The 27,500-nt window shown below is 40.4% G+C and overlaps 1 protein-coding gene across 2 annotated transcripts in view; it reads left to right on the top strand.

Moving 5' to 3' along the window:
• Window positions 1–4,382: 4,382 nt before the first annotated feature.
• Window positions 4,383–27,500, top strand: part of LOC123509534 (QRFP-like peptide receptor) — a 61,646-nt gene continuing 38,528 nt past the window's right edge. For both annotated transcript variants that reach the window (XM_045263893.1, XM_045263894.1), the window contains exon 1: window positions 4,383–4,445. The gene's annotated coding sequence lies outside the window, so the exon portion shown is untranslated. The remainder of the gene's footprint in view (window positions 4,446–27,500) is intronic.

The raw sequence follows: 27,500 nt of genomic DNA on the forward strand, positions 1-27,500 counted from the left end.
TCTGTGTGTGTGTGTGTGTGTGTGTGTGTGTGTGTGTGTGTGTGTGTGTGTGTGAGAGAGAGAGAGAGTGAGTTTGGTATGATAGTCTTGTTTCCGTCTGTCTCTCTCTCTCTCTCTCTCTCTCTCTCTCTCTCTCTCTCTCTCTCTCTCTCTCTCTCTCTCTCTCTCTCTCTCTCTCTCTCTCTCTCTCTCTCTCTCTCTCTCTCTCTCTCTCTCTCTCTCTCTCTCTCTCTCTCTCTCTCTCTCTCTCTCCGCCATTCATCAACCAAGGGCACTCCAGGTTCCATTCGCCCAGTCAGCTCTGCCCCGAGTGAACCTAATATACCTAGCGAAACAGATTCCGGTTTAGATTACAGCGGCTTCCCAGTTTGATTGTGTTACCTACGAGTACCATCCACCTGAGAGAGAGAGAGAGAGAGTTTGGTGTGATATTGTTCTCGTATGCTCTCTCTCTCTCTCTCTCTCTCTCTCTCTCTCTCTCTCTCTCTCTCTCTCTCTCTCTCTCTCTCTCTCTCTCTCTCTCTCTCTCTCTCTCTCTCTCTCTCTCTCTCTCTCTCTGTCTTCCCTCACCTTTTTTTCTCTATATTTTCTTCATCACTTATCTCCACTAATATTGCTCCTTCTTCCTCCTTTTGTTTTCCCTCCTTATCTCCCTCCCTTCCCTCCCTCATTTGTCTCTCTTGATCTCCAATTATCCATTCCCCTTTCTTGTGTCATCATCACCATTCATTCCTGTTCCTTCCTCCTGTTTTCTATTCCTTACCATCCTTCCTGTTATCTTATTAAAGGTTTTCTCTTCTCACCCTTCTCGTCTCCTCCTCTTGTGTTTCCCTTACCTTAGCAAGATAATTTTGTTAAGTTGGCAGTTTGTGTTTTTGTTTTTTATTGTCTCTAACTCTCTGCTAAACATCTTTCCTTCCCTTTTATTCTTCCTGGCCTTGTCTTTGCGATTCTTCTTTGTTATTCTTATTCTTGTTTCTGTTATTCTCTTTCTTTATCTTTATTTCTTTCTCTCTCGCTTTTTTTTTTGTGTGTGTGTGTTCTATTCCTGTGTTTTTTCTTTCTCTTTTTTCCGTTTTCTTGTTTTGTTTTTGGTCTTTTCGTTTCTTCGTTTTTTTTTTTTTTTTTTTTTTTTTTGGTTGTTGTTCATGATATTTTTTTCTTCTTCTGTTTCTTATATTTCTAGTTTCTCCTTCTCCTCCTCCTCCTCCTTCTAATCCTCCTCCTTCTCCTCCTCCTCCTCCTCCTCCTCCTTCTAATCCTCCTCCTCCTCCTCCTCCTCCTCCTCCTTAACTTCCTCCTCCTCCTCTTCCTCCTTGTTGTTGTTGTTGTTGTTGTTGTTGTTGTTCTTCTTTCTTCTTCTTCTTCTTCTTCTTTTCTTCTTTTTCATCTTTCTTCTTCTTCTTCTTCTTCTTCTTCTTCTTCTTCTTCTTCTTCTTCTTCTTCTTCTTCTTCTTCTTCTTCTTCTTCTTCTTCTTCTTCTTCTTCTTCTTCTTCTCTTAATTACCGCAGCGGCCTATTTTCCCTGTTTCCCTATTTCCTTTTCCTCTTTTTCTCCTTTTCTTAATTGGTTTTTGAGAAAGAAAATATTAAGAAAAGAATCGTAAACCTCTATAGTACTGGGACGGAATTTTACCATGAGTTTTGTGTGTGATTAGGCATTTTATTGACATTAGCAAGGGTCTGTGGAGGTCAGAAAATTAATGGCCACACTCTTCACTAATTTAATCCCACGTGAGTTTCTGAAGCTGTGTAAAATCACCAGATAGTAAGCAGAATGAATATAGAAACGCGTCATGGTACTGAAGGGGTTAAATATAGTAAAGGATAAGGAAAGTTTGGGGAAATCGTAGAAATATCAAGAGAAAACATATAATACCTAAGACTATTTTATTTCCCCTCTTCTTTCCTCTTGTTTTTTTTTTTCCTCTATTTTCCTCCTTCCCCTCTTGTTTATTTTTTTGTAGTTTTTATTCTTTTTCTTTATTTATTCTCTTTTTTGCTTTGATTTTTAACTTCGCACGTCTCTTTTCTCTTTCTCTTCCTCGTTTCTCTATTAATCTTTTCCTTCACCTCCCATCCTTCTCTTCATTCTATCCTTTTCCTTCCCTTCACGCCTCCCTTATTTCTCTCCCACTCCATCTTTTACCCTTCCCCTCTCCCGCCTTCCCGCTCTCTCTCCCCTTCCTCTCCCATCTCAATCTCCATCTGTCTATAGCGGAAAGGTGAAAGTTATATATAAAGTAGATTTTGACAAGAACTGAAAAAGGAAAATCAAGTTACGAAGGAGGAGGAGGAGGAGGAACAAGAAAAGAAGAAGAGGAGGAGGAGAAGGAGGAGGTAGAGCAAGAATAAGTAAAAAAAGAACCCTGTTGACGAGAATGGAAAGAGGAGGAAGAGAATGAAGAGATAAAAGGGGAAGAGAAGGTTAAGTAAACAAAGAGAAAATGGAGGAGAGGCGTTAACAATGAAAAATGAACGCTGTGAAATGCATCAGATATTTTTCCTCTTTTTTCGTTTCCTCTCGTCGTGAAATTCAAGAAAGAGATAAAATACGAAAATCCAGTTAAAGTCTGAATAAAAGGAGGACGAAGGATAAAAGATAAAGAGGAAGAAGAAAGAGAGGGAATAAATAGAAAAATAAAGGAAAGAAGCGTTTTTCCGGGTCAGGGATGGAAAAGACAACAAAGAAAATTTGATAAAGGTTTTGGAGTCTAACGTGATATTAAAAGAAGTTTCTCTCTCTCTCTCTCTCTCTCTCTCTCTCTCTCTCTCTCTCTCTCTCTCTCTCGTCAGACAAATACATTAGCAAGTAATTCAATATAAGACGGTACTTCAAAACATAACTTCCTCCTCCTCCTCCTCCTCCTCCTCCTCCTCCTCCTCCTCCTCCTCCTCCTCCTCCTCCTCCTCCTCCTCTTACTACTACTACTACTCCTACTCCTCCTCCTCCTCCTCCTCCTCCTCCTCCTACTCCTCCTCCTCCTCCTCCTCCTCCTCCTCCTCCTCCTCCTCCTCCTCCTCCTTTTCCTCCTGCTCTTTTTATTGTTGCTATATTGAACCACAGAGCCAACTTCTAAAGCCTCTTGAGTGTTTGATTCCTTATAAAAGACGAAAATAGTGAAATATTTAGAAGAATAGTGAATGTAGAGGAAAAAATTCAAGAAGACTTAAGAAAAAGAAAATATTAAAATTCGTATTCCATTTTCTGTAAAACCCAACAAAAATAAAGAATAGATAAATAAGTCGTAGAGTGGGGAGGAGAGAATTAAATAATAATAAATAATAAATAAGCTGAATAGAGTACGGGTGACGTCACGAGCTTCATTACTCACGCCCCGTTGAAAAGACAGAAAACTCTTAAGCTGTGACGTCACGTAGGCGGCGCAGTGGCGGTTCCTGATTGGACGACCGTGTGGGGACTTTTAGCAGAGGCAGAAGGATAATCGAATTTTCTTGTAATCTTGTGAAAACGATGAAAGATATTTCCGTTCCACCTTGAGAGAGAGAGAGAGAGAGAGAGAGAGAGAGAGAGACAGAAAGTGGGAAGGTGAATGTTTGAAAATAACCACCGTAGTCTTTGTTTTTACATTTTTTCAACATCACATCCTCTCTCTCTCTCTCTCTCTCTCTCTCTCTCTCTCTCTCTCTCTCTCTCTCTCTCTCTCTATTCACACCCATATCATCAAATGTTTGATTATTAGGTTTCAGAGAGAGAGAGAGAGAGAGAGAGAGAGAGAGAGAGAGAGAGAGAGAGAGAGAGAGAGAGACCTGACGCTTGGATATTTTAGCTAAATTGAAGAATAAAAATAAGTTGACAAGATAAAAAAATTCCAAACATTTTTAGTATTGGATATTATGTTGATGCCATTGACAGATTTATTTATTTAACAGGCAGATGGTCATTTCGGTAGCCAATTAGGTAGTAAATTGGCTGGCCAGGTGAACAGTTAGTTAGTCAGTGGATAAGTCAGTCAGTCAACCAGCTAGGGAGTTTGTTTCTAGTTAAATAGATGCCGTGTAATTTTTGGTAATCAATGCTTTTGTTGGTTTGGTTATCGTTTATTTAACTTAGCTGGGTAATTAGTCAGAAAGTTAATATCACTGACAGTTAGTTAAATAATAAGTAGTGAATTCTATAGACCTATTTTTTCATACATTCTTTCTTTACATATCTAGCTAACCTTATTTTCTTATATACTTACCACACGTATGTTATTTTATTATTCATGCATTTTCATCTTTCTGTTTATCTATTTATTTATCTATCTATCCATCCATCTATCTACCTACCTATCTATCTATCTATCTACCTATCTATCTATCTATCTATCTATTTATCTGTCTGTCTGTCCCTCTGCTTACGTGATTCATTTCCCACAGGAGGCGCGGCTTTTGTCTTACCTGTTCCTTTTACCTGGCGAAGTCACTGGAGGGTTCTCGTGGTAAGTAATAGTAGTAGTAGTGTGTGTGTGTGTGTGTGTGTGTGTGTGTGTGTGTGTGTGTGTGTGTGTGTGTGTGTGTGTTATTTTTCTGTGTATTCGTGTAATTTTTTATTGAATCTGCATTTACAGTCTCATTCTCATTCTCTCTCTCTCTCTCTCTCTCTCTCTCTCTCTCTCTCTCTCTCTCTCTCTCTCTCTCTCTCTCTCTCTCTCTCTCTCTCTCTCTCTCTCTCTCTCTCTCTCTCTCTCTCTCTCTCTTTTTGATATTATTGTCGCTTTTTGATTTAGTGAGCGCTTTTATGAGAGAGAGAGAGAGAGAGAGAGAGAGAGAGAGAGAGAGAGAGAACTATGCGCAATAATAAATTTCCTCACCCTCCCCTTCAAAGGTATAATCAATGTCATATTATTATTTTTTTTTCTTTTCGGCCAAACTCAGTGCCTTTCCTCTTTCATTTTCCTCAAACAACAATTTTAGTGACACATTCCCTCAACCGCCCCTCCCCTTCTATCAATCTTTTCCCCTCCCTTCTCCTGAACCAACAATGAAGGAGATGGAGGAGGAAGAGCAGGAGTAGAGGGGGAAACAAAGAGGAGGAAGAAGAGGAATTCGAGAAGCATCTGGAGGAGGATAAGGATGAGTAAAGGGGGTAAAATTAGATAAGCGCCATTTGAAGTATTTTTTTCCCAGGAGTAGGATGGGAAAGAAAAGGCATTAAAGGAATTTTATAATTAGAGCCTTTGACATGAAAATGGGCTGAAAAAACGTACCGTGATATTATAATGAGATGCCTTGAAGAGAAAAACAATAAAAAGATAGCTATATTTTTGCACCTCAATTTCCCACCTGCATATTAAAATTTAGGCTTTTATTCACCATAGTTTCTGTACCTTTGCGAGGAAGAAGAGGCAATAAACTAAAGCCTGTTTACTTTAAAGTGGCTCTTGGGTGTCTGTCTGAGTGGTGTCTTTGAGGAATGTGTAGTTTTTTTTATTTTTATACCATGTGGGCTTTTCACAGGAATTTATGGGCTAAAGGGGACACTTTTTGGGGTACCTCCTATCTCAAAGCCCACCCGCTAGGAAACCGTTGCCCCGATTGAGGAAACCCAACCTACACTCGAACCGTGGACAGGATTCGAACTCGTGCGCTTGGAGACCCCTCGGACCCCAAAGCACGCATGGTTCTACTGTACCAAGTTGCAAGATCTTGAGGAAAACTGTAAAAGAAAACAAGGCTCACATCAAATCAATTACATCATGAATAAGCTACAATATATTTTGAACCCAGGAGACACTTTAGAGTAGAGAGAGATTATAGTTACCAGTTACATTAGCTCAGTTTTTATTCTTTCCTCTTTAATACACACTTCTGAATACTCAGGAGGAGGCAAACGTGATCGAGAGTGAAAGGAAATGAAAACAAAAAGAAAATAATGCAGCAAATAGAAAAAAAGATCATGATCATAGTTCCTTACGATACGAAAGACTTAATGGTGGAAAGTGCTTCTATTTTTCGTAGAGTGTCATTGTAGAGAAGGAAAGATGAAGGATGTATTGATGGTGAGGGAGGGGAAAGAAAGGAACATTACGGTGACGGCAGCTGTTGATGATGGAGGGAAAGATGAAGGTTGGTTTGGCTCTTACTTTATTACATTGTGCTCTCTCTCTCTCTCTCTCTCTCTCTCTCTCTCTCTCTCTCTCTCTCTCTCTCTCTCTCTCTCTCTCTCTCTCTCTCTCTCTATCTATCTATCTATCTATCTGTTTATCTATCTATCTATCTATCTATCTATCATCTATCTATCTCCAGTATAAAACTGTGAAATAGAGGTTCTCATGACAGAGAGAGAGAGAGAGAGAGAGAGAGAGAGAGAGAGATCATCAGACATAAAATACTTGGATTGGCTGATTACGATTTGTTTTTAAGTCTCCTCCTCCTCCTCCTCCTCCTCCTCCTCCTCCTCCTCCTCCTCCTCCTCCTCCTCCTCCTCCTCCTCCTCCTGCCAGCTGCATTTATTTCTAGCTTCAGGATAAAAGGGAATCTAAACGTGTTTGTCTTGTCTGTCTTCTGTGAATTAAAGCTCTCTCTCTCTCTCTCTCTCTCTCTCTCTCTCTCTCTCTCTCTCTCTCTCTCTCTCTCTCTCTCTCTCTCTCTCTCTCTCTCTCTCTCTCTCTCTCTCTCTCTCTCTCTCTCTCTCTCTCTCTCTCTCTCTCTCTCTCTCTCTCTCTCTCTCTCTCTCTCTCTCTCTCTCTCTCTCTCTCTCTCTCTCTCTCTCTTCGTCACTGAAGGAAGAAACGAAGTCCGTCTCACATGAGCAATAACGGAGGAGGAGGAGGAGGAGGAGAGGAGGAGGAGGAGGAGGAGGAGGAGGAAGAGGAGGAGGAGGAAAAATGAGGTTGCTGTTGCTTCTGTTTATCGTCTCTTCCTCCTCCTCCTCCTCCTCCTCCTCCTCCTCCTCCTCCTCCTCCTCCTCCTCCTCCTCCTCCTCTTATTCCTCTTATTTTTCTTCTTCTTCTTCTTCTTCTTCTTCTTCTTCTTCTTCTTCTTCTTTTCTCTTTTCTTTTCTTCTTTTTTCTTCTTGTTGAATTTCTTGCAGTATTTATTCTATTTGTTTTTTATTCTTTCTCTGTCCTTTTTTCATTAATATTCTTTCCATCTCTCTCTCTCTCTCTCTCTCTCTCTCTCTCTCTCTCTCTCTCTCTCTCTCTCTCTCTCTCTCTCTCTCTCTCTCTCTCTCTCTCTCTCTCTCTCTCTCTCTCTCTCTATCTATCTATCTATCTATCTCTATCTATCTATCTATCTATCTATCTTTTCTTACTTTATTTCTTTCCTCCTTTATTTTTTTTCTCTCTACGTTTCTTCCTATCATTTTCTTCTTTCTTTTCTTTTTCTTCTACTATTTATCTTTCCTCTAAGCACCATTTTATCACTCCTTTGTATTGTTTCTTCCTTCTCTATTTTTTTTCGCTCACTTGAGATATTTTTAATAGACAAATCTTTTTATTCCCTTCGTGTGTTCCTGTTGTCGTTTAAAATCTCTTTCTATTTCCTCTTTGTCCTCCTTTCAGTTTTTTTTTCTCTATATCTTTCTTTATCTCTCCTGGTTTCGTTTTCTGTAATGCTTGTCTGTTCCTCGTCTTAAGTTGGCTTCTGGCTGTCTCATATTCTCTCTCTCTCTCTCTCTCTCTCTCTCTCTCTCTCTCTCTCTCTCTCTCTCTCTCTCTCTCTCTCTCTCTCTCTCTCTCTCTCTCTCTCTCCGCGAAGTACCATGTTCCTCCCTCATCTTCCTCTTTACTACTCTTTCTTACTCCACCCTGCCCTTTCCATCCCTCCTCCAGCTCCTCCCTGCCCTTCTCTCTCTCCTCCCTGCCTTGCCTCTCCCTGCCCCGCCCCTCCCTCTGCCCCTAATGGACTAAAAGAGGCCTGGGGCTTCTTCACAGATCGCAAATAGCTCCTCATTTTGTAAATAGGCCGAATTTTTTCTCCCGGATCTTCCTCTTAGTGACGAGAGAAGCTAAGATTGCAAGGAGTGGGAATGAGAGGAGAAGAAATGAGGAGAGGGATTGTTGATGAAGCCTGCGATAAGGAGGAGGAGGAGAAGGAGGAGGAGGAGGAGGAGGAGGAGGAGGAGGAAGAGGAAGAGAAGGAGGAGGAGGAGAAGGAGGAGGAGGAGGAGAAGGAAAAAGTGTGAAAAGTTAAATGTTTATTGAGTTTTCCCAGCCTTAGGGAGAGAGAGAGAGAGAGAGAGAGAGAGAGAGAGAGAGAGAGAGAGAACGGAAGAAAGAAACAGTTAATTAAACAGAAGCAGAAAAAAATATGAAAGCAACAATTGAAAACACGAAGAAGAAAAGTGAAGAGAAAACGAAACAGAAGCAAAAGCAACACAACTAAGAAAAAATATAAAAAGGAAAGAAAATAAGAAATTAACTCAAAAATAGATTAACAAAAAAAACTTACTAAGACAAAATGAATTAAAGAAAGATAAAAAAATTATTCATCTTTTTTACTGAAGCGTGACACAACAGAAAGGACAATTTTTAAAGACTCCCTCCTGCTCTCCTTTCCAGTTTCCAAATTTACTTGTCTTTTCCTCGTTTTCCTCGTGTTTGTGTTGCAGTATGTGTAATTGTTTCTGTCTGTTTCCTCTCCTCGTTCTTCCGGTTCCCTCTCTTCCTCTTCCTTCTCAATCTGTGTGTCTCTCTGAATTTTCCACGACGCTGCTCTTTTGTTCCCGTGACTCGTCGCTGACGGACTGAGTGAATGGAGGTGAGGCTTGGGAGGCGAGGAGTTGAAAGTGATGGTATTAATCCTTGTCCTTCCTCTCTTCCTTCTTTTTTTCCTCCTCCTCTCTCTCCTCCTCCTTCTTGTCTTCCTTCTCATTCTCTTTACAACTCTTCATCTTCTCTGCTTCCTACATTTCGACTTCTTCCTCCTCCTCCTCCTCCTCCTCCTCCTCCTCCTCCTCCTCCTCCTCCTCCTCCTCCTCCTCCATTTTCGATCACAATTTTGAAACCATTTTCACTTTTTGAAATTGCTGAGAAAAGAATCTTTCCTGTGAGTGGCATGCTGGAGAAATGGCGGGCGTTAAGTGGAGAGAGAGAGAGAGAGAGAGAGAGAGAGAGAGAGAGAGAATTATGGAGTAAATGAATAAAAAAAGACTCAATTTTGCTAGTCTTTTAAGATAAGTCAACTCTGGCCGTATACACAACTTGGAATTCAACTTATATTTTTCTCTTTCCACCACATCAATGCAAATCAATATTTAGAAACGTGATTTATCTATTATTTTCCTGTTTTCCATAATTTCAGTTCAGTCCTCGCCTCTCCACCCCCAGTCATTATCAGGGATACTCGTAGTTCGGTGACTCTTAAGGAAGGACATTAGGTTAGGCCCTTGGGAACCATTGGACTGAGTGAGTGCCCTTCTTACCCCAGGATAGTTTACGAAAATAACAGTGACGATAATTTAAAATATTTTTGTTGTAGTCTTGTAATCCTTTCACTCTGATACGAAATAGTTAATAGCTCCAGAAGTAATGCATGAAATGTTTGTATGGATCCACAAAAAAAAAGGTTTTGCAAAATGTCCTTAATTTAGTGATTGCAGGTGACTGTGTAACTAGTAAAGCTGTCTCAGAGTCATTAGGAATTTAGGAAAGATGTACTAAATACGAATTAACCCCTTCAATACTAGGACACATTTTTACTTTGAGATTTGTGTACTATTAGATAATTTTCTTGACATTAGAGAGGGCTTCTGGAGGTCAGAAGATTAATAGCCACAGTGTTCACTATTTTGATCCCCCTCACGTAAGTTTTTGAAGCTGTATCAAATCACTAAATAGACAGCAGAATGAATATGGTTACCCGTCATAGTACTCAAGGGGATAAAGGTATAAAGCATTCTATATTGCTCGTATACACAAATCATTAAAACTAACTTTTTATTATTTTCCTGTACGTTGATGCAAAGATATATATTTTATATTTTTTTTTTTTTTTTTTTTTTTTTACGGTAAGGCCTATAGCGCCTGTAGGCACACTTGAAGAGTGTATGGGAAGCGCTGTTCAGCTTCCGCCCATTAGTGGCGCAGGCAATTTTATTTATAGTGGTACCCATATTAGGGCCCATATCACCGCCCAAGCTCATCTTGAGTGTAACCACCTAAAACCTGGGTATCATGGTGATATGTAGGTAACTTTGAACCACTCGACCAATGGCAAAGTGTTTTAAGGCTGTACGTGGTGGGATTCGAACCTACGCGTGGACGTCTGTCCGATCCCACGCTCACCACCTTATTTTCTATGCCACCGCCTCCTAAACAAACAAATAAATAATTCAACCACAATCAACAGCAACAACAAGGATGAAGCTTTTGCACAACACCACCACCACCACCATCACCATCACACCAGCAACACCCTCCCAAAAGAGACTAATTATTCATTGCATTTCCCCCATCTTCTTATGTCTGGTCTCTTGTGGCTGCCTGTCTTGCGCGTATCACGGCTATGCAACATCCGAGGCGCCAGGCAGCGAGATGGAATATTCACTCCTGCATGCATAGTTCTCTTCCCGCATGCCACGCCACCTTCCGACCCTCCCCTTCACTATGCTCACCAGAATACAAGGTTTAATGTTATTCCCGACCGAGGATTCTCCAGGCTGGGTTTATGTGTGTAACTAGAGCGTGTTAAGAGTAGAGCTGGGAGGAATGGGATATTAAAGAGGAGAAGAGCTGACGATGTTAAGAATAGGTGATGATTAGGAATTTTTTTTTTTTAATGGGAAATTGTGGGCATGTTAGATAGATGACGGTTTTAAAGAGGAAGGAATGAGGTCAGGATGTGAAGAAGGGGTGAAGATTCGAAGTGAAAGCGTTAAGAGGTAAAGGTGAAAAGAAATAGATAAGGATGATAAAGAGATTAGTACGTTAAAGAAAAAAGATGAAAGGGATTCAAGGAGACAAGGGAATTTGTGAATGTCTTAAAAGGAAGGATAAGGAAACTGACGAAAAAAGGGATGATGGCGCCAAGGAAAGGAGCAAACGTGCGTAAAGGTGGCGAGGGGAGAGGATGAGGGCACGAAGGTAAGATAGAATACACCTGTAAATGTGAAAGGATTAAATGAAATGCAAAAAAAAATAAGACGATTAAACATTTCATTGCTGTGGTTGTTCTTTGCTAAAATTCGTGGCATTGCAAAAAAAGATGCATAAATGAATAAATGAATAAAAACTTTGACAACAGACAAAAAAAATAGAAAATATATGATAAGCTCTATATTTTCCAGACAACAGATTATTAAGAGACTATTACACAATATTAAAAGATGTACAAGGAAGAAAAAAAGCATAAATAACGCATATGTATAGATAAGAGATGTGGCACTCGCTGCAGATTGACAGAAAATCATAGTAAAGAGAAACACCGTGTGAATTGACAAAGAAAACCCGAAAGTAAAGAAGCGGATACTGAGAAGGTTATGTATGTTAGGCCGAGTTACGCTAGTCAATTTAGGTTAGGCTAAGTTAGAAATGAAACCCTCTTACCATACCAGCAGCCGACATTGTAAGACCAAAACGTGCTCTATTAAGGCTGTGGGAAGCTTGGAGTGCTACGGTGGAGTTGGTTGAGGCTGGTGAGGGGTCGGTAAAGGCTGCTGGGAGCGACTCAAGGCTGCTGTGGGTCGCGAGGGTGCACAGTGGAATTCTTCTCTCGCCCCCAGCACCAGTCCGCGTTAAGAGACAAACGACCCACGCAGACCAGAGCACTTAGACGGAGGAGTGGTGGTAAAACAGAGAGAGAGAGAGAGAGAGAAAGAGAGGAAGGGAGGGAGGGGAGGAGCAGAGGAATGGAGAGAGAAGGGAGAGAAAAGTAAAAAGAAGTAAACTAAGTAAAATTGCAAGAAAGAGGGAAAAGAATTAGTAAAAGTATAGAAACTTGAAAAAAATTAAGTAAAAGACAATTCTAAGAAGAGAGAGAGAGAGAGAGAGAGTGTGTGTGTGTGTGTGTGTGTGTAATTCACCACGTTGTCTGCTGGTCACCCAGCCAGTCTTCCCCATTACGGAGCGAGCTCAGAGCCCATAGACCGATCTTCGGGTAGGACTGAGACCACATCAACACACAACACACACCGGGAAAGCGAGGCCACAACCCCTCGAGTTACATCCCGTACCTATTTACTGCTAGGTGAACAGGGGCCACACATTAAGAGGCTTACCCATTTGCCTCGCCGTTTACCGGGACTCGAACCCGAGCCCTCTCGATTGTGAGTCGAGCGTGCTAACCACTACACTACACGGCGTGTGTGTGTGTGTGTGTGTGTGTGTGTGTGTGTGTAATTCACTGTTTGATCTGCTGCAGTCTCTGACGAGACAGCCAGACGTTACCCTACGGAACGAGCTCAGAGCTCATTGTTTCCGATCTTCGGATAGGCCTGAGACCAGGCACACACCACACACCTGAACAACAAGGCCACAACTCCTCGATTTACATCCCGTACCTACTCACTGCTAGGTGAACAGGGGCTACACGTGAAAGGAGACACACCCAAATATCTCCACCCGGCCGGGGAATCGAACCCCGGTTCTCTGGCTTGTGAAGCCAGCGCTCTAACCACTGAGCTACCGGTGTGTGTGTGTGTGTGTGTGTGTGTGTGTGTGTGTGTGTGTGTGTGTGTGTGTGTGTGTGTGTGTGTGTGTGTGTGTGTGTTTGTGTAATTCACCTCGGTCGTCTGCTGGCCACCCAGCCAGTCTTCCCCATTACGGATCGAGCTCAGAGCTCTTAGACCGATCTTAGGGTAGGACTGAGACCACATCAACACACAACACACACCGGGAAAGCGAGGCCACAATCCCTCGAGTTACATCCCGTACCTATTTACTGCTAGGTGAACAGGGGCCACACATTAAGAAGCTTGCCCATTTGCCTCGCCGCTTACCAGGACTAGAACCCGGCCCTCTCGATTGTGAGTCGAGCGTGCTAACCACTACACTACGCGGTGTGTGTGTGTGTGTGTGTGTGTGTGTGTGTGTGTGTGTGTGTGTGTGTGTGTGTGTGTGTGTGTGTGTGTGTGTGTGCAACCGACTGACCGACATACAAAACAAACACACGGAGACAAAGACACAGAGACGCGGAGACAGAAATATGTACGGTAGTTCACTAGAGACACGAAACACAGGAACATTCAGACCTCTTCTCCAAACAGTCACCAGGACAAGACCATCCACGCATTTACACATAAAAAAAAAAATAGACTTTAAAGCACACTACATTTCAACATTCCCATTAACAGAGGAGAGATTTAGATGGTTAGTTCAATTTGCACTTTCTAATCATAGGTAGAAATAAATAGGTATGCCTTGTATAGATTTTTCCACGTGTAGGCTTAATGGTTCCTTTTAACTTCAATTATATATTCTCGTGTTCTTGTAAGTGAGGAAGACAGAAAGCCACGACAATTCTGCTTCAGTAATTACGTAAACTAAATGTTCAGCACACCAGGAGAGAGAGAGAGAGAGAGAGAGAGAGAGAGAGAGAGAGAGAGAGAGAGAGACTGACAAACAGACAGAAACACAGACAGACAGACAGAGATGGATTAATTACCAATATCCAATACCAAAATATCCCGTAGAAGTTCTCTATAGAATCCCCAAAGAAACCCCAGCAAAACACTAATCAAACCCAAAGACAAACCCTGGAAATAACTACCCAAAACAACCCTAATAAAGAACCCAGACGACCCCAAACACTCCCAATAAAACATCAAACCTCACACAAGTTACCTGTCTATACCTTTACAACTTTCTCATAAGACTTCAAGCTACACATCTCACTCCTGAATGGGAAGATCAAGTGGCGTGGGCAGCAGGTTTTGTCTACGGAAGGGAGAGGGAAGTTGTGACGGCCACGAGAGGAGCTGGGCTGAAACGAGTTGGCTATTGTTCTATAAAAGCCGGCAAGAACTTCCGACAAACTTCTTCTATAACGACCAGCGAGATATATTATACTTTCGTAAGACGGAGGCGAGAAGAACAAAGGAAACAGATGAAGGAAGGAAGGAGGGAGGGATAGTGTTTGTGTGTTAGACGAAGGTGGAGTGAGAAAAATTAGAAAACAGAAGCGAAAGGGAAGTGATTGTGTGAGAAATAAGAAAAGAATAGAAACAAAATTGTAAAGAGAAGTTAAAAGAAAGTGGATAGGATAAGAGTGTGATAACGAAGAAAGGAATAGGAAAAATTGCAAAGGGAAGAGAAGAATGTAATAGAAGGAAACGAAAAGGGAATTGTGAGAGAATGAAAGAACGAACATTGAAAGGAACTGTGAATAGGAAAAAGATTGTGAGAATGAAAAAAAACAATATAGAGGAATGAAGCGAATAGAAAGGTAAACGTTGAGAAAACAAAGAAAAAAACGTATAATGAAAGGAATAAGAAGAAATTATGAAAAGTGGAAAAACGAACTCAGATAGAAAGAAACTAAGAAAATAAAAAAAATTATAGATAAACGAAAGAAAAAAGAAGAAATAATGAGAGAATGAAAAGAAGAAGGAAGAAAACACGACGAAATCAATCATCAAACACTAAATGACAAGTGGAATAACCTCAATAATCAAGCTGTTAGTTCCACGTCATTAGGCAGGTTTAAAAGATCTGACCGATTAAATGAGCTTAAGGAAGATGATTTGTGGAAATAGATGGGTACGTCTGAGTTATGGCCATGTGTTCGGCTGATGGGTTCCTGAATCTTCCCTTACCTTGTGTTCTCGTGGAAAGGGAGGAATGGAGTGACTTAAAGCGAAATGGACGGATAGATAAAGGAAAGGGAAGAGAAACGTGAAAAAAAATTGTATTGTGAGTAGGAGGAGTTAGATAAAGGAAAATGAGGAAAAATACTGAACAGAGAAATGAAGAGAGAAGAATAATACAGGGAAATGAATGATAGTAGGAAAGACAGAGAGAGAGAGAGAGAGAGAGAGAGAGAGAGAGAGAGAGAGAGAGAGAGAGAGAGAGAGAGAGAGAGAGAGAGAGAGAGAGAGAGAGAGACATAGGCCAGAAATACGAAAGTGAAAGCTAAAATGATTAAAAGAAGAGAGAAAAAAGGAAAAAAAATTTAGAGCGAAAGAAGAAAAAGAACAAAGAATGCTGGACTCGAAAGCAAAAGGAGATAACTAACTATTCATTGAAGCTGAAATTATTGACAGAGGGACAGAATAAAAAAAAAGAGAAAAAGAGAGAAAGCGAGTAAAAAAGACCGGACGAACGCTGGAGCAAGACTAGAAAAAAAAATATAAGGGGAAAAGTTACAAGAGATGTCTGGTGAGCGTCTCCATGTGGGCCTAAAGGGAAGATTGCAGCAAATTATGAATCACAGTGAGGTCCAGAGCGCGTCCAGTCTTCATATGGAGGTGATTGGGAAAGGTTTTATGGAGTTGTGGCGCCGTGAATCAGAGGCGCCTTGGAGAGTTACAGGGGATATACAAAACTCTATGTATTTATTTTTCTCTTCAAATATACTTTTAATGCGAAATACAACAAATCGTTGCTTTAGTAGCAATGTATGGAGTCTTTACAAATATTTACGAGAAAGAAAGGAATTAATAAAAGAGAATATTTAGCAAATTCTGGTCATTACGGTGTTTGGAGATCGCTGTAGAATAAGGAGACATGTGCCAAGGATCAGTGAAAGAGTTGATACTTTTTCATTTACGTACCAGTCAGAAAGAAAAACACACGCAGGAAAAATAGATACACTAATCATTTGTCTCTTTCTTAACCCTTTCAATACTGGTGCACATTTTTGCCTTGAGATTTGTGCACGATTATACCATTTTATTGACATTATGGAGGTCAGAAGATTAAGTGCCAGAGTCTTCACTATTTCAATCTCCACGTGAGTTTCTGAAGCTGCATAAAACCACCAAATAGTAACCAGAATGAATATGGAAATGCGTCATGGTGCTGAAGATGTTAAAAGAATGAAATAAGTAACAAAGAAAAAAAGCATTGCAGCCCAGGAACAAAGCGACCATATTGATATTAGGTTATAAGAGAGGCGGCTTCACCCACCGAGAAATTTACAATAAGGCAGAACGAAACTAATGTGAAATTTAAGACACAGGTCGCCTAAAACTTTTCCCTTGACTAGTTACGTAGATGGTGATTGGTTTGTTAATCTATTGACAAACATGACACAAATGCGAAATAAATTGTACTAGATTACGTAAAGTTTGTTCATTTCAGTCTCTTTCCTCCCAGAGCCATGCAGACTCAGAATAAAATAGGGAAGGATAAAAAGAAATAGAAAGAGAGGTAGAAAATGGAAAAGTTACTGAAAGAAAGAGGGAAAATCAAAAGAAAAAGGGAGAAAGAATGAAAATAGAAATTGAAAAAGGAATTCAGGGAAGAGTAATACAATTAGACTACAACAAATATAAAAGCGGTGATGTAAAATGAAAATCAAATAGAGAAGCAAAGAAAAAAAGCTCTGTAGGAATAGAAGAAATATTCTAGAAACATGATCAGGGTAGGTTCAGTGGAATGAGAAAACCAAGAAAGATAGAAATGGGCTGGGAAAAAATGTATTGGCAGGGTGAAAGTTAAGATGCTGACACTAAGAACGCGACAAAAACTAATACAAATGATTTAATACGCCTTAATATTTTCTATACTGTATATTTCAGCGTAGAGCAATGTTCAAGTAGAAAACCCACCACTACAGCAGCCTTGTATAGAAGATAAGGAGGAAATTCTAGCCAAGATTCTGTTATTTAGTGACGCCACAAAAAACAGGAGAGGAAACAAGGAAAAAATTTATTGGCCAGACTGTGGAAAGAATAACAAAAAGAAAAAAAAATCCAATAAAGAATAGAAATAAACGAGAGACAAAGGGGAACTGTTATAAAAGCATATCCTCTACTACTACCATTACTACTATTACTACTACTATTACTACTACTACTACTAATACTAATACTAATACTACTATTACTACTACTACTACTACTACTACTACTACTACTACTACTACTACTACCACCATTATTACTACTACTACCACCACCTACTACACTGTTACTACTACCACTACTGCTACTAATAATAATAATAATAATAATAATAATAATAATATCACCTACTACTACCACCACCACCACCACCACCACCACTACCACCACTACCACTACTACTACTGCTACCACCACCACCACCACTACTACTACCACTGCTACTACTACCACTACTACCACTACTACTACTACTACTACTACTACTACTACTACTACTACTACTACTACTACTACTACTACTACTACTTCTATCTTACCTCTATAGCCTGCTTTCTGCCCTCTATGGAAATTGTCTGACTGTGAGTGCAAAAGGCATTGGATTACTTAGCTGAAACAAGAACAAACATTCTCTAACACTGTTCTGGTAATTGGACATCGCTTATTTGTACCGGCTGAGCTACCCTCTAATGCCTCGCCCCTCTGCCCTCCCACGAAATATGTTGCTCTGAGGATAATTTCGCTGTAGTGGATTGTTTTTTTTTTTTTTTTTTTTTTATCTATGAAGGGAAAACTGTCCAAGAGCAACAGAAAGGATTAAACAAAAGGGCCCACTTAGTTGTCAGTCCCCGTGCAGGATCGAGAGAAATAGCTAAAAAAAAAAAAAGGTAAATATCTTAAAATCTCCTTAAATGAATTCAGGTCATAGGAAGATGGAAGTACAGAAGCAAACAGGGAGTTCCAGAGATTATCAGAAAAACTTATGAATAACTGAGAGTACTGGTTAACTCTTTCTCCCTTGGCTAGTGAAAGACGTGAATCCACATACATTATCTCACACGTTCTCTGATACAGTTTTCTATGCTGCTCTGGTGTACGATAGATATAGTTTACCTCTATCCGCTAAGTTCATCTCTAGTGCCTGCCCTCTGCCGTGCCAGGATATAGCGCTGCCGTGAATCACTCAAGTCTCGCTGTTTCCTCCTCCGCCTCATTAGTGCACAGTGGGAGGGACAGAAAGGGAGTTATGGTAATTGTTAGTGAGGTTTACAGCGTTACACTTGCTTCACCTGCCTCACCCGCCACACAAACTCAGGCTTAACGAACCTATTCTAACTTGACCTGCCGTACCTTAACCTAACTTAATGTTGCGTAATCTAATTTAGCTTCATTTATTTTAACACAACCTTATTTAACTTTACTTAAACTTACTTATTCTAACTTAACTCTACCTGATCTAATATGATTTATGTAACTTGATGTATGATAACTGAATATTGCCTAATCAAACTAATTTAACCAAATCTAACTAAAAACAAACTTAACCTAACCGTATCCCAATCTTATCTAATATAAAAGCTTATAAAATCCAACTAAACGTAACTTAAGTACTGATAAAAAACATATCACTCATTGTCGTGGTGCAAGATTCAAGTGAAATATAAAGTGAGACGAAAGACGAAAAAATCTTCAACACCCAGACAGAGGAACCACGCTGGGGGTTGGTGGGAAGCAACGGTGCACTCTGCAAAACTTGTGAAGAGCCGAGATATACCACGCGAAGATGAACGGATTTATAGGTATGAACTCATGAATGCTTACACTGGATTAGCTAACAAGAGAGTGAGTGAGAAGGACAGAGAGAGCGTAGGAGAGGAGGAAGAGAGTAGGAGGGTGTGTGAGTGAGTGAGTCAGTGAGAGGGACAGAGAGGGAGTGTGGGTGTGGGAGAGAGTGAGGCAGAGTGAGTGAGAGAGTGAGAGAGACAGAGAGAGCGTGGCAAAGGAGGAAGAGAGTGTGTGTGTGTGTGTGTGTGTGTGTGTGTGTGTGTGTGTGTGTGTGTAAATGAGTGAGAGGGACAGAGATAGCGTGGGAGAGGAGGAGAGAGTAGGAGGGTGTGTGAGTGAGTGAGAGGGACAGAGAGAGAAAGTGGGAAAGAAGGGAGAGAGGGATATGTGGGGAGTTTGTCCGCAGAGTAAGTGAAACGTGGTTGTGCCTCACCCTAGAGTTTTTGAAGAGTGCGTGGACATTATTTGCTGCTTTTGTTGTTACTACTACTACTACTACTACTACTACTACTACTACTACTACTACTACTACTACTACTACTACTACTACTACTACTACTACTACTACTACTACTACTACTACTACTACTACTACTACTACTACTACTACTACTACTACTACTACTACTACTACTACTACTACTACATTTTTTTTAATGAAGAGTATTGGAAGCGCTGTTCAGCTTCCAGCCATTAGTGGCGCAGGCAATTTTATTGATAGTGGTATCCATATTAGGCCCCGTATCATCATCCAAGCGCATCTTTGGTGTAACCACCTAGAACAGCGTTTCCGAACCTTTTCCTACCATAGCAACCCCTGTTGTCATGTCTAAGGAGTACAGCACCCGTAACTAAAATTTTGTTATTATAAGGATAAAAGAAAGTTAAGTGTGTGCATCACTTCCCAGCACCCCCTATAACTGATTTCAGCACCCCCAGAGAGTGTTAGCACCCCAAGTTGGGAAAGGCTGACCTAGAACCTGGGTATCATGGTGACATGGTGATTTTAAACTACTCGACAAATGGCAAAGGGTCAAGGCGATACGTAGTGGATTTGAACCTACGCGTGGACGTCTGCCCGATCCCACACTCACCACCTTATCCACAACGCCATACTCTTGTTGGTATTCTCTCTCTCTCTCTCTCTCTCTCTCTCTCTCTCTCTCTCTCTCTCTCTCTCTCTCTCTCTCTCTCTCTCTCTCTCATTTTTACGTAGTCTGTCCTGAATTACGAATGGAAAACATAATATCGAGAAGTACAAATAATGCCATGGTACAGTACATTTGTATTATAAAGTATATGATAAATAGATAAATGAATAAATAAATAAATAAATAACGACACGATTTTCCACGATATTTTTCACGATGCGTTATTCCACGATTCGATTTCTCACGATAATATTTTCCACGATTCGATTTTCCGCGATTCGATTTTCCACAATAATATTTCCCACGATAATACTTTCTGCGATTCGATTTTCCACGATAATTTTTCCACGATTCGATTTCCCACGATAATATGTTCCGCGATTCGATTTCCCACGATAATATTTTGCACGATTCGATTTCCCACGATAATACTTTCCTTTATTCGATTTGCCACGATATTTTCAGCGATTCAATTCTCTACGATAATATTTTGCACGATTCGATTTTCCACGATAATACTTTCTGCGATTGGATTTTCCACGATAATATTTTCTACGATTCGATTTTCCACGATAATTCGATTTTCCACGATAATATTTTCTACGATTCGATTTCCCACGATAATATTTTCCAAGATTCGATTTTCTACGATGATTTATTCTTTGATTCGATTTTCCACGATGCATTTTTCCACGAAGCGATTCCTCGATAACGAAGCGGTCGATAACGTTGACGAAACTATTTGAATCCTACTTTGCTGTGTTCGTACTGGTCCGAACCCTTCCTCCCCAAGGGTCCATCCCAGTCCCGAGGGTGTGAGAGCAGTGACGCGGCAACCTTGCCGCGTCTCACACGGATCGCCATGAGCAATGACCCGCCACACACCACGCCCCAGCCACTGTCATGAAGTGAGTCCTCTCACCAGTAGAGGTCCCTCCTCGTCCTGCCAATGTCTGGTGCATAACGTACAGCGTGCTACACACCACACCCCAGACACTGACATGAAGGGAGCCCTTTCACCCCTGAAGGACCCCCCTCGTACTGCCAGTGTCTGGTGTATGGCGCCCAGCGTGCTACACACCACACCCCAGCCACTGACATGAGGGAAGTCCTCTCACCCCTGAAGGACCCCCCTCGTACTGTCAGTGTCTGGTGTATGGCGCACAGCGTGCCACACACCACACCCCAGCCACTGGCATGAAGTGAGTCCTCTCACCCCTGAAGGACCCCTTTCGTACTGCCAGTGTCTGGTGTATGGCGCACAGCGTGCCACACACACCCCAGCCACTGGCATGAAGTGAGTCCTCTCACCCCTGAAGGACCCCCCTCGTCCTGCCAGTGTCTGGTGCATGGTGCACAGCGTGCCACACACTACGCCCCAGCCACTGGCATGAAGTGAGCCCTCTCACCTCTAAAGGACTCCCCTCGTACTGCCAGTGTCTAGTGCATGGTGCACAGCGTGCCCTCGTTCATGGCGATTTATTCAGCCCAGTGCTACCACAATCAAGAGACACCCTCCACCAGACTCTATGGAAGGAGCTCTTATTTCCTATAAGGACTCCCCTCTGGTCAACATCTGGTGAATGGTAGACATTGATCCCTTGCTTATGGCAACTCCTTGCCTAGTATGAGGCACTGCAAGTGGATGATTATCACTGAAGCTTGAGGCCGCAAAGGAAAAGAAGGACCTGCTGCCAGTTCACTGCCTTGGGCCCCAGGTCGGACCCGACAGCCACCTTCTCCCCCAGTGCGGCGCCCAAGACCGTCACGGCCCTCAACAAATTTTGGCCGAAACTTTTTTCAATCTTCATTTAGATTTTGATCCGAATAGAAAATCATCGATTGCAAGTGAAAAAACGAAGGTGTTTGAAAACTGTGGAAAATTAAGATGATCAGTGAAACAAGCCAAGGTAGCTTTGCATCGCTAGTATGATATAAGGCGTGTGTACCTTGCACGTCTGTTGTCCGTGAATATCATGATGCACATGTTCCTAGATGCCTGGAAAGAGCCAGTAGTGCATTGGCGGCTGCCTACTTCATGGCGGACTTTAGAAGATCAAGTAGATTTTTGGATAGGGAGGATGAGTGGACGTAAGTAAACATGTATACAAGAACTGCCACATGTTGATCTACTCTATGTTCTGATTTTCTTATGTCCTTGATTTTTTTTTTTTTTCATCTTTTCAACCACAGCATTCTGTAATTATAGGGAAAAAAGGAAGGTATGAAGGGGCTAAGATAAATTTTTTTGTTTTTATGCTGCTGCTACTACTACTACTACTACTACTACTACTACTACTACTACTACTACTACTACTACTACTACTGCTATTCTACCTCTACTACTAATACTAATACTAACACTACTGTTGCTTTTACTACTAATACTGTAACTGTTAATACGACTTAATGACTGACCGCGTACGAAGACGAAAAGTTATGTCAGAGCCGCCCGGGTGGTTCAGCATTGCAGTCTACTAGACAAGCCATCCCAGCGGCCCTGGCAGTATAAGGGTTAATCATTGCAACCCAGCACAACCCAACCCAACCTTAACCTAACCAATCTAATGTAACCTAGCAAAACATCCAACCAAACGTAAATTAATCAAATTAACCCAACCCAACCCACCTTACCTCACCTCCAACATTTTATCCTAACCTGGCCGTCTTTGAAACTTGACCTGATGCATCTTGTAACTCGGTCCTTCCATTCCACGTCTTAGAAAAATCCTAAACTGTGTTCCATCTCGTCCTTTTCATCAGAATTTCATGGGGAGCCTTCAAAGGGAGCCGAAGATGAGAGATTCGGAACATCAAGATGGTTCGTATGAGTCATTCGAGCTCGCGTTTCATTCAGGAGCGAAAGTCCTTCATATTTTAAATGATTTTAGAAGCCACATTGGGAAAACAGAAATACGTGGTGAGGAAGCAGAGAAACACGGAAGAAATGGGTAGATTAAGGTAAAAAGGGGAAAAATTACTGGAGAAAAGTAGTGAGAACGAGGAAAATATGCAAGGAAACAGGGAAGAAATCATAGTGAAGAGTGTAGGAGAAACTGCTAAATGAAAAGCAGGTTGGAGATGAGAAAAAATGTTGGGGAAAATGAGGAAAGGAAGAAACTGGTGAGAGAAAAAAGGAAATCATGAAGGAAATAAGAAAGAGAAGGAGAGATAAAGAGGAAAAAGAAAAGAAAATTAATACCTAAAAGGATATGGAAAAGAAGAGAGGAAATTTAAAAGAAATAGCAAGTATGAAGGAAAAACATTCATAAACCACGAAAATTATCAAAAATTGAAAAAAATACGCTGGTTTACCTATCACATATTCAAGTAAATATTATTCGTAAACTCCGCAAACCGCGCCTCCAAAACAATGTTGCCAAATTAAAGAGGGAAGAAAAAAAGGAAGAAAACATTCCCATCACAATGGCCAAAAGTTCATAAAGTGTACTAATTACTAAAGAAGAAAAATTATTTTAGTGAATAAAGTGTATTGAAAATGGTAAAGGAAAGGAATGGTACGAGAGAAAGAGAGAGAGAGAGAGAGAGAGAAAGACAGACAGACCTGTTAAATTAAAGGAATACAAACCATAGGGAACTTTTCTCTACTATTGTAAGTTCTTTGTCTCAAAACTTGTCAGGCTTTAGTGATCCCTCACCTCGAACCTCGCCTGGTTGGGAGAGATAGGGAGGCTTTTTGTGGCAAAGGTAATTAGTTCACACTCTATGACTACTGAGAGAGAGAGAGAGAGAGAGAGAGAGAGAGAGAGAGAGAGAGAGAGAGAGAGAGAGAGAGAGAGAGAGAGAGAGAAAACTGCAGACTTCATATGTTTCATCATTTATAGTTTCCAGTATACATAACTAAACACTAAGAGATGAAAACCCTTTGAGACTTCCACAACCAAGATCAGAAACTTTGAAATTTCAAAGGTTCGTGACTTGTGCAAGATGTAGAGAGCGGAACAGTTTGCCAGAATACTTGAGATCAGTAGAACATGAGGTGACTTTTGAATTGAAAGTAAATGAGAATTGTAAGTTTGTACCTTATTGTAAAATTGATTTAAATAATTGTATATATGACATTTACAGCTTTTATTTGGCCTTAGTTAATGGTATTTCTATTCCGTAAGACTGTTTGTCACATTTATATGCGTATAGTTTGATGCTATGTTTATTAACTAATATGATTAATTATGTGGTATCCTAGAATAATCTAATTAAGTTGAGGTATTAAGAAAATGGATATCCATACAAGGAGCACACACACACACACACACACACACACACACACACACACACACACACACACACACACACACACACACACACACACACTCAAAGAGAGAGAGAGAGAGAGAGAGAGAGAGAGAGAGAGAGAGAGACTTAATATTCTTCTTGCTTCCTGACTTGTACAATCTTGCAACTTAAGACATAAAGCAACATTAAACCATGAAAAAAAAATAAATTTGTTGAAGGCAAGGCAAGAGGAGCTAGAAAAAGCTGAGGCAAAGAAGACGGAGCGTAATGAATTAGTTTAACGTATTGTAGACAAAAAGAAATTCAAGGGATGGGAGGGAAGAATAAGATGTGTTAAGAATTTACATCAATATAGAAAATAAAGGAAAACGGGAAATGGAGGAATAAAAGTAAACTAAATTGAGAGTATGGAAAAAAAGGTAATGATATTGAAATAGTAAAACGGAACTATATATGAAGTAGAAGAAATTACAGGAAGATAGAAAGATAGATAGAAAATAGATAGATAAGAAAAGAAACTTAAGAAATAAATTAATCCTTCATCCTTAAAGGCAAAACATAAGCTAAACATCCTAAACCAAATTAAAGTGAATGGAGGTAAATTTAATCTCCACAAGGACAAACAATTGCAGACAAAAGCGGGGAGAGTTAATTAAATACCTCTCAGCTGAACGTGCATAAGTCTCTGTTCCTTGTTAGGTGAACGATGCTCCCGTCAGCTCCACCACCATGCCAAGGTACACTGACCCGGGAAAGTGACGTCAGAAAAGTGAACGTAAAAGATTAAAGGATGCTGAATGAAGAATAAGGGAAGTTACAAAGAAATTAAGGAAAGCTCCCCCGAAAAAATATCCAGAATGGTGACGAAAAAGTAAGGAAATGTAGGAAATCGTCAAAAAGAAAGCTTGAAGAATTAAATAGATATGTACGTACTTGTAATGGAAAATGGAGGGAATCTAAACGAAAGATTAAGGCGATCTGCCAAATACATCAAGGAAACTAAAAGAATATGTTATTGAAAAAAAAAGCTGCTATGAAATGAATAAAGCTGATAGAAATATAAAAGAAATGAGAAAAGTTATACAAAGAAAACTCGAGTATGTATCATAAGAACATTAGAAAAAAATCAAAGAAACTAAAAGACTATATACACAGAAACCTGATAAGAGATTAATCTGCCTGAAGAAATGAGGAGATCGAAAAGTTATGTCAAAAATGTCCGGTCAACTTCAAAAGATAAAATCAAAGGAAAAATCTAAATAATATATAAATAAAGCTGAAAAATTAATGAATAAGTGAAAAAGGCAATGCAAAAAAGTGATGCCAAAAGTCTTGATGTTACTTTAAGACCTTCAGATTCCCTCACTCGTTTGTCAATGAATCAAATAATTACATAAACACAAAGAGAGAGAGAGAGAGAGAGAGAGAGAGAGAGAGAGAGAGAGAGAGAGAGAGACCAACGAAGTGATACCTAAAGGAAGTTATCTTGAACTAAATATTTTTTTCTGAAACGCTTACTGAAAAAATGTCAACTTATTAGAAAATGAAAATAAAAGAAGCTAAAATGTATGCTTTCTAAAATGACGCGAGTAATTTTGACATAACGAACGAGGAAATACGAGAATGTTACAAGCGAGGGACGCACAAATAGCTGATCTGCTCGACACATGGAATAATACGCGACGCACTGACTCGCGAACACGCATGCTAAAATCGCTCCACATTTTTTAAGCTTACGTAAAAAAATATTTAAATGTTCGCGGAAGTAAAGAATTCTGGATCAATTCATTCGTCTCTTCATCTACATTTATCTTTATTTATTTGCTTTTGTTGTATTCCATTTTCTATAGAGACGAGATACGGGTTGAGCTTTGAATCGGATCAAAGACAAGGAGAGAAAAGGGGGAAAGCAAAAGATAAAAGAGAATTCAGTCTCCTAGTGAAGATGCCTGTCATAAAATACCTGTCAGAAAGAGTATCCAGAAAGAGTGTATTAACCCCTTCAGTACCATGACGCGTTTCTATACTCATCCTACTGATTATTTGGTGATTTAATACAGCTTCAGAAACTTATGTGGGGATTAAAATAGTGAAGACTGTGGCCATTAATCTTCTGACTTCCATACACCCTTCATAATATAAATAAAATTATCTAATCGTACACAAATTTCAAGGTAAAAATGTGTCCTAGTACTGAATGTGTTAAAGGGAAACTACACAAGAGTCACCAGATATTGCAATCTGTGAGACTTGAAGGAGGAGAGGGAGACAAACAAGAAGGAATCAAGACGAAGCGACCTGATATTGATGCTTAATTGTTCGGAAAATGAATGCATGCTTGCAATTAGTCTTTCAGAGGACATTCCTTTCTCTCTCTCTCTCTCTCTCTCTCTCTCTCTCTCTCTCTCTCTCTCTCTCTCTCTCTCTCTGGCATTAACCTTTATCATGTTAATGCAATAGTCAAAGAAAACGAGAATAAGCCAAAAATATATGTAAATTTTCCTTTTTAACTTTATATCCTTTAAAAAGAAAACGGTTATCACACACACACACACACACAGAGAGAGAGAGAGAGAGAGAGAGAGAGAGAGAGAGAGAGAGAGAGAGAGAGAGAGAGAGAGAGAGAGAGAGAGAGAGAGAGAGAGAAAGCCATTATGTGAAAAAAGGAGCAAAACAGAACGCGATGCAATTTGCCAAAATAGTGGGACGCCGCGCCTCTACCTTTAGTGTTATGGTTATTTTTAGGTCGTGTGTGTGTGTGTGTGTGTGTGTGTGTGTGTGTGTGTGTGTGTGTGTGTGTTTGGAAGTTTCTGACACCACTGGCTGATAGATGAATGTTAAAATTACAAATCCCACATTTTTCCTCTGTTTATTCTCTCTCTCTCTCTCTCTCTCTCTCTCTCTCTCTCTCTCTCTCTCTCTCTCTCTCATGTATACAGTGGAAAAAAAGTTATTTGCGTTATTTTTTGTTTCATGTTTGTTTCCTCTTTTGTTGTTGTTGGCGTTGTTGTTAACGTTTTTGATATTGTAGTTTATCCTTTACTATTTCGCTTCACTTTTGTACATAAATAGGAAAGAAAAAATTTAAGAGTCGCATCGTATCATTTTTTTGTATATCAGCTTGTGTAATCTTCCTGAGAGAGAGAGAGAGAGAGAGAGAGAGAGAGAGAGAGAGAGAGAGAGAGAGAGAGAGAGAGAGAGAGAACACATACACTCGCACAAAACCAGACAGATGGACACGCTGAGAAAACCTGGAGAATGTAAACAGTTTTGATGCAGCTTGTCACTCACACGGTGCTCTCTTTGCCAAGCTTCGAAACTCTGGCGTACACATTCTTATTGGTTGAGACGCAGAAGAAGGCGATGATGGGGAGGTAGAAGGAAACATGATGCGAGAAACAGTGTGTGTGTGTGTGTGTGTGTGTATCCTGCTCCGTCACATTTCTACTGCTTATTTCAGTTAGCCATAATAAAGTAAGGTAGTAAAAATAAGGCGTAGATGAGAGAGAGAAACACTGCAAGAAGGAAAACAACAATCGGTGGATGAAAATAGGACAGAAATACAAAACCAGTGA

Source organism: Portunus trituberculatus, chromosome 27 (genome assembly GCF_017591435.1).
Source record: "Portunus trituberculatus isolate SZX2019 chromosome 27, ASM1759143v1, whole genome shotgun sequence".
Classification (NCBI taxonomy): Eukaryota; Metazoa; Arthropoda; class Malacostraca; order Decapoda; family Portunidae; genus Portunus; species Portunus trituberculatus.